Below are 8078 nucleotides of genomic sequence, written 5' to 3' on the forward strand. Positions count from 1 at the left end.
CAGGGGTTACAACGCGCCAGGCGGTTGGGGCTCCTGCCAGGCGAGGACGCTGAGGTGCGCCGCCGCCCACACCCATTTTCGGACCGTTTTACAGCCGGGGCTGGGACGCGGGGAGCTGCGCCGGGCCCCATTGTCCGGGCCGCCTGCGCTGTGGAAGCACCGGGGCTCAGTCCCCGGCAGGTCACCGGGCGTGGGAGTCCTCAGCCCCTCGCTGGGGCCGGGCTGTCCCAAGGATGATGTTCGGCTGGCTTCGCTTCAAATTTCATCCTGCTCCTTTACGGGAATTGCTGAGGGGAAGCCCGCTGAGAGTGAAGGACTTATTTATTCATTCTTTTAACCCTAGTGAAAAAAAATGAAGCTAAAGTCTTCAAGGCAAAAGGGACTGCCACCGGGATCAAGGGAACCTCTCTCTTGGAGTGGTTCTCATTTCCGACTCAGGGCACCCCTCATTAAACTCCTGGAACCCCTCATTAGATTCAGGGCGCCCCTTGGGAAATGCTAGCCCTTAGCTTTCCTTTCTGTTTTGACTCCAGAAAAATAGAGCAATTCTTCTATTACAGGGAACTTGGGGAAGACCATGCTGGGGTAGTCATGGATTCCAGTTTGAAACCTTGGGGTTTGTGCTGTGAATCACAGGCAGGTGTTTAAGCACCTAGTGTGTGGCACTCTTCAAATGATCTTGCGGCACCCTGGCTGAGACCCACAGCTCTGGCTTTGGGCATATCAATGTGGGAGATTTGTTCCAGTGTAAGAAAAGGTGGGAATTTAAATTGTGATGTATTTTATATAACTTTGGAAGCAGTTTAAGCTAATCCAATGCTCAAATTGGAGAGTTATAGCAGTGATCACTAGTGTGGTTTAATTATACCTGAAAATGGAATAAGTAGAAGTATTCTCAGGGGAGACAAACATGGAAACTACTCTTTACCCAAATTTGGAAGGCCAGTGTAAGTCTTCCATGTCACATACAAATCACAGAATCAAACAGTTAGGGTTGGAAGAACCTCAGGGGGTCATCTAGTCCAACCCCCTGTTCAAAGCAGGACCATCCCCACCTATGCCATCCCAACCAAGACTTTTTCTAGCCAGGATCTTAAAACCTCCAAGTTTGGAGGTTCCAGAGCCTCTGTGTAGCATTTTCCAGTGCTTTACTGCTGAGAAAGCTTTTCCTAATATGTAACCTAACCTTTCCTTCTGCAACTTGAACACATGTCCTAGTCCCTGGAATGTGGTTTGCAGGCAAACTTTTTCTTCCTGACATTTTGATTAGGAATTCCATGCTGGACCTGAAAACCCTGACCTGACAAAAGGTTGGTCTAACTGGTATGTTCTGACAAAAAGTTTGTTTCAACGAGCCAGCATTTTTCAGAGAAAAAACATTTTATCCAAAAAAATCCTGACTGGCTCTTATGCTTGACTCCTATCAACTAGAATTCCAAGGTGTGGTCAGCCCATACTAGCACCATATGTTTTGTTTATCTCTGCACATACTTGTGACCTTGTCATTGCAATCCAAGTTGGTAATTTCCAAACTGGCTCGAAGTAATACAGTATTTGGGGCTTTCCTTGAAGAGAGCTCCGAAACGACTGCTGATTTAAAAAGTGGCTACTCACCTGTTATCCAGTAATAGTTGTAAAGAACATGTTCAACCTGTTATCCGGTAATAGCTGTAAAGAACATGTTCAACCAGTTCTTCAGGAACTACTGACATTCTAATTGCCTTCGGATGCATTTTTTAAAAGCCCTATATGACTTGAGGTCTAGATACTAGACAACATAAGATTTGTCAGTAAATATCTAAAGGACAATTACAAAACGTTCTTAGTGAAAAGTTTACAATCCATAGACTTTCAGGACTGTAACAGGGATTACAAGACCCTGTTACTGAGAAAACAGTTTCTACCCCAGGGGAGTCATTGGCAGGTCAGAACCGAAAGTGAAACTGTTCCCCACTGCAGCCGCCCACAGCTGCCTGGGACAATAGAAGAAAAGTCACCGACAAAAGCCGAAGCCAGGAGGTAGAAAGCACCCAGCAGGGGACTGGGAATGAGGAGGCTGGCTGGACTTGCTGAAGGTCATAGAAGCTTCAGGGGTGAGGATCCAAAGAACCTCAGAAGCAGAGTCTGCCAACAAAGAGGTAAAAATTAAAGGGGAAATACTTACCGGAACATGGGGATAGGCCATGGAGACCAAGGGAGAAGCCATGGTGTAGTTGGCTGAGGCACTGCAGCTGGCTTTAGGAGCAGAGATGGCGTTCCAGCGTTGGGAGCAGAAATGGCATTCCAGCAGGGATGGAGAATGTAGCAACAGGAGCAGCAGCTGCAGCATGGTCACAGGGACTGGACCTGTGAGAGAGGGGCAAGGAGTCCCTTAGTGTATTAGAGGGAGAAGTCATCCCTGGGGGCCCAGGGAACCTGTGAGAAAAAGGGAAAAGTGGAGAGGTGTAGTGGCAGTTACACTTTGTTACTTTGTTTCTTGGCAGCCAGCAAGACTATATATTTTCCTTTGGGATCTAGTAAACAGCTTTTATATTCCAAAAAGGGCTACTCACCTAAGTCTTCTTTTCTTCAATTCTCTCATCAAAGGCATGGCAGGCGAGTTAGACCAGGGGAGCCCTATTATAACCACGGAACCTGGTAACAATTTGGTGCAGTGGCAGGGAAACATCCCGAAGAAAGTAAACATGGAGACAATGGATGTACAAATGCCAACTGACTGGCAACAAGCACATGCCCTCACTCTCCATTATCCAAGGGCAACATGCCCAGATGTAGGATATGGCCCTCGTGTGAAAACAGGAGAGTGATGCCCACCTCCAACTCTTCCAGTGATAGCAAGAGTTAAATGAGAAGTTGGAAAGTCACCAAACCCTGCTACATCACAAAGGAGATGTGGGGAGGCTGCCACAAATGACACCTCAAGATGATGTTGAAGCCTTCCTGGAGGCTTTTGAAAGAACAGCTGCAAAATGAGATCACAAGATCTGGGCAACCCATCTAGGGCCGTTGATGGGCCCAGCACAACCCGCATATTGGTCTTTGACCCGGACAGAAGCCCTAGATTATGGCAGGGGGGTGGCCGCCATTCTCTACCAACTAGAAATCTCCCCAGAATTTTATAGGCAGAAGTTTTGAGCCAAGAAGAGACCCCAATTGATAGCTCAGAACCTCAGGGATGTAGTGGAGAGATGGATACAGCCATTGAACAAGACAACAGCAGAAGTAATGGATATTATTATATTGGAGCAGTTCTTCCAAGACCTCAGAGGACCCATGCAGCGTTGGGTCAGAGGACACCAGCCCAAGATGTTGGAAGAGGCACTGAGACTGGCGGAGGATTATGTCACCGCCAAAGCGGAAGGCAAGAGTATACGAAGAGAAAGAGTAGTCGCGACAGTCCCACAAGGGAGATCGGAAACAGTGGCTGGGGCTGAAGGATGAAAGGGGTGAAGCTGCCCTGACAAGAACCCAGAAGCTGGGACCAAAGGGAGACCACATGTTTTTGTTGTGGAAAAAAAGGGCGTATCTTCTGGTTTTGCCTGCAGAGAAACCCCGTGGAAACAAAACCGACCCATAGTAGAAGTATGAGTGGGGAAGCTTATCACACACACTCTAGTAGACACAGGCTGCACACAGACGATGATCCGCGCTGACCTTGTGCCACCTCAGCTGGGAACCCCAGAAAAGGCGGTAAGCATGCTGTGCGTCCATGGGGCCTCCTACACATATGAGCGGAGGAGGTTAAGACTGACAATTATGGGTGATACCAAGAAACTGGCAGTAGGGTTAGCCCTATGCTCCTGGGAACCAATTGGCCCTATCTGAGGGAGGTCGTAGAGAGGACAATGTGTAACCTGCTAAAAGAGAAGGGAGAGCAACTTTATGGAAAGAGCCTGATGGGAACCAAAGCTAGGTTGCTGAGAAAGGCAGAACCAGAAGAAGAGAAAATAAACCTCAACAAGGTGATCGGTGATGCCCAATTCAAGAAATTCCAGCAGGACGAACCACTGTTCAGCAACATCCTCAGGGAACGACTGCAGCACCAGGAAACAAATCCCGAGCAAAGTTCTAGGGCTCCTGGAACGTACCCATGGTTTGAGATAAGAAGAGAGCTCTTGTATAGGGTGTGGAAGGGGGTAGATGAGGAAGAATACTTCCAATTGCTAGTCCCTCACCAAAACTGGTGATACCTCTTTAAGATTGCCCATACTCTGTCCACAGGGAACACCTCGGGAAAGAAAAGACCGAGGTCAGACATAAAAGACTGGTGTTTCAGCCTGATATATATAAAATGGTCGACCAATATTGCAAGGAATGCCCAGAATGCCAAAGGATGGTGGATATCAGACAACCAAAGGCACCCCTGATACAGTTGCCCTTAGTGGGATGGCCTTTCAAGAGGATCACCCTGGACGTTGCAGGACCATTTCCCCAGAGTCGTGCCCGATATAAATTTGTGTTAGTTATCATAGATTACACTACCAGATTTCCAGAAGTGATTCCCCTACACTCCGTGACAGCCAACAAGATCGCTGAGGAGCTGGTCAAGTGGATCTTGTGGGTTGGAATTCCAAAGGAGATCCTAACTGACCAAGGTAGGAAATTTATGTCCAGCATTATGAGGGGCATCTGCAAAACCCTATGCGTCAAGCAATTAAGAACATCTGTGTACAGAACATCTCAGACGCATGGGTTGGTGGAGTGGTTTAATTGAACTTTGAAGCACATGATCAAAGCCAGCATCTAGGGGGACCCTGGGAAATGGAAACTCATTACCACCCCTGCTATTTGCAGTAAGGAAGTCACCGCAATCCTCCACCAGATACACCCTCTTTGAGTTGGTCTATGGCTACAGGCCAAAGGGTTTGCTCGATTTGGTGTGCGAGGGGTAGCAGGAACAAAATTTAGGCAACCAGCATGAACCACAGGTGGTAACCAAATTTCAAGAAGGCTAGAACGAGTGAGGCACTTAGCCCGAGAGTATTTGGGAAGGAACCAGGATAGACAGAAGCAGCACTATGACCTGCGGCCATGAGAAAGAGAATTGAAGGCAGGCGACCAGGTCCTCCTACTGTTGCTAGGCAATAACCAGAAGCTGTTAGCTTACTGGCAAGGACCTTTCTGGATCACCTGGAGAGTAGGCCAAGTAAACTATGAGGTCCAGTGGACAAAGCCTGTGAGGAGGAGACAAATTTACCACATCAATTTGTTGAAGGAATGGAAACAGACTAAGGTCTCATGCAGCCTTCGGTGATGGCAGAAACTGTAGGCTCAATAGGCAATCCAACCATCGCTGACATAACTGAAGGGTCCCCTGAGATTGAGGACCGGCTGCTCAAACCCCAGAAAGATGACCTCAAGCAGATTGTCTCAGAGTTCCAAGAGGTTTTTAACAAAGAACCAGGGGAGAGTAAGGGGGTCATGCACCAGATAAAGACCCCACCAGGATGCATAATGAGGAACCCCTGGAGATGACTCCTGAGACACCTGTGGGAGGCGGGCCAAGGGGAACTTGGATGCAGAAACTGGGAATTATTGAAGAATCAGACAGCCCCTGGCAGATCCCTCTGGTTATAGTACCGAAGCCAGATGGCTCCCTCCAAGTATGCAGTGACTACCGGAAAATTAATGAGATGGCAGCATTCGATGCTTTCCCTATGCCACAAATTGAGGAAATGCTCAATTTGCTCTAATGCGCATAGGGCAAGCAAGGTTCATATCAACCCTAGACCTCACAAAAGGGTATTGGCATATACCCATGGCCCCACAAGATAAAGAAAAAACAGACTTTGTGGCCCCTTGGGTGTTAATCCAGTTTAGACAAATGCCCTTCGGTGTCCATGGGGCAGCTGCATCCTTCCAGAGGTTGATGGACAAGGTACTGGCCCCACATCAGAATTATGCATCCACATATATAGACGACATCGTTATATTATCACCCGATTGGGACCAACATTTCCAACAACTTCATGCCATTCTGACCACCTTAAGAGAAGCGGGGTTAACAGCCAACCCCAAGAAGTACGCATTGGGGCAGTACGAAATCCAATATTTGGGGGTTTTGGTAGGGCAAGGAAAGATTAAGTCTGTAGTGGACAAGGTTGAAGCCATCAAAAAGTATCTGTTACCAAAAAGTTAAAACAGCTTCGGTCCTTCCTAGGGTTCGTGAATTATGATAGGAGATTCATAAGGGGGTTCTTCAAGATGGTGGCCCCCTTAACAGATATGACTAAGGGGAAGAAGAGACCAATATAATGGTTGGAGGTAGCCATGACTTCCTTCCAGAAGACGAAACAGGCACTCTGCAGAGAACCCGTATTGTACACCCCAAACTTCCAGGAGGTATTCTATCTACAGACAGATGCCTCCGGGATAGCCCTCAGGGCCATTTTATTCCAGAAGGTACAAGGAGAAGAATGCCCAGTGGCATACGCCAGTAAAAAGCTATCACCAGCTGAATTGCGGTACTCAACCATTGAAAGGGAATGCCTGGCGATAAGGTGGGGAGTTGAGCTTTTCCATTATTATCTGCTAGGATAAAAGTTTGTATTGATAAGTGATCACACCCCATTACGGTGGTTACAGATAGCCCACACTGATAATGCCAGGATCATGAGATGGACTATAGCTTTACAACCCTTTTCTTTTACAGTAGAATACCAGCCCAGAGTGAGGAACCTGAACTTTGATTTTCTGTCCCAGTCCATTGAAGATGACAACACAGACACAACCTCTTTGTTGAAGGAGACCCACCTTTCCCAAGACACTCGGAGGTCCCCCAGGACCCATGGGGTTTTTTCTCTTTTTGTCATTCCCTCAACAGGTCAGGCACCTGAAGAACCTTGACAGGTCAAAACTAGAGATCATCTCAGAGGGGAGGTGTGTAACAGAGATTAGAAAACCCTGTTCCTGAGAAAACACTTTCTACCCCAGGAGGGGTCCTCAGCAGGTCAGAGCCAAAAATGAAACTGTGCCCAGCTGCAGCCACCCGCAGCTGCCCAGGACAATAGAAGAAAACTCACCGACAAAGACTGAAGCCAGGAGGTAGAAAGCCCCCGGTGGGGGACTGGGGATGAGGAGGCTGGCTGAACACACCGAAGGGCGCAGAGGCTTCAAGGGTGAGGATCCAAAGAACCTCAGAAGTGGAGGCTGCCGACAAAGAGGTAAAAATTAAAGGGAAAATATTTACCAGAATGGGGATAGGCCGTGGAGACCGAGGGAGAAGCTGCGACATATTCGTCTGAGGCAGTGTGGCCAGCATTGGGAGCAGAGACAGCATTCCAGCATTGGGAACGGAGACAGCATTCCAGTGGGGACGGAAAATGCTGTGGCAGGAGCAGCAGCTGCGGCGTGGTCACTGAGACTAACCTGTAAATGAGAAGCAAGAAGTCCCTTAGTTTATTAGCAGGAGAAGTCATCCCTGGGGGCGCAGGGAACCTGTGAGAAAAAGGAGAAAGTGGAGAGGCGTAGTGGTGGTTACACTTTGTTACTTTGTTTCTTGGCGGCCAGCAAGACTATATATTTTCCTTTGGGACCTAGTAAACAGCTTTTGTGTTCCAAAAAGGGCTACTCACCTAAGTCTTCTTTTCTTCAATTCTCTCATCAAAGGCATGGCAGGAAAGTTAGACCAGGGGAGCCCTATTATAACCACAGAACCTGGTAACAAAGACAAAGCCTATTGCCAATATCACTACTCATTCCTTCTATGAGTTTGCTTCAGTTTCCTTTCTGGTGAAAAGGTGTATATTTTATGTTTGCTTTCAATGTTGTATGTGCCTTCAGATGAGTTCAGAGTATATGTTATAAAGCAATATAAATAAATAGAAGTCAGTCTATGTAGTTTGTAATTCCAGAGACTACCCAGATACCATTTGGGGCCATAAGTGAGACTAAGTTAGTACTCATATCAAAACCCAGCAGTGGCAGCAGTCCTCGATACAAGAATGGTAGTCTTCCAGTGAATAGGGAAGTCACTGGTGAGTCCTTAAATAACTGAGGAGGCCCATGTTCAAGTGCAGATGTAGCATATAGTTCCAAGAACAAAGAGACGATCCTGTGATGTTGTGTCACAGCTCTTT

The sequence above is a fragment of the Alligator sinensis genome, unplaced genomic scaffold, assembly GCF_000455745.1.
Source record: "Alligator sinensis unplaced genomic scaffold, ASM45574v1 scaffold176_1, whole genome shotgun sequence".
Lineage (NCBI taxonomy): Eukaryota > Metazoa > Chordata > Crocodylia > Alligatoridae > Alligator > Alligator sinensis.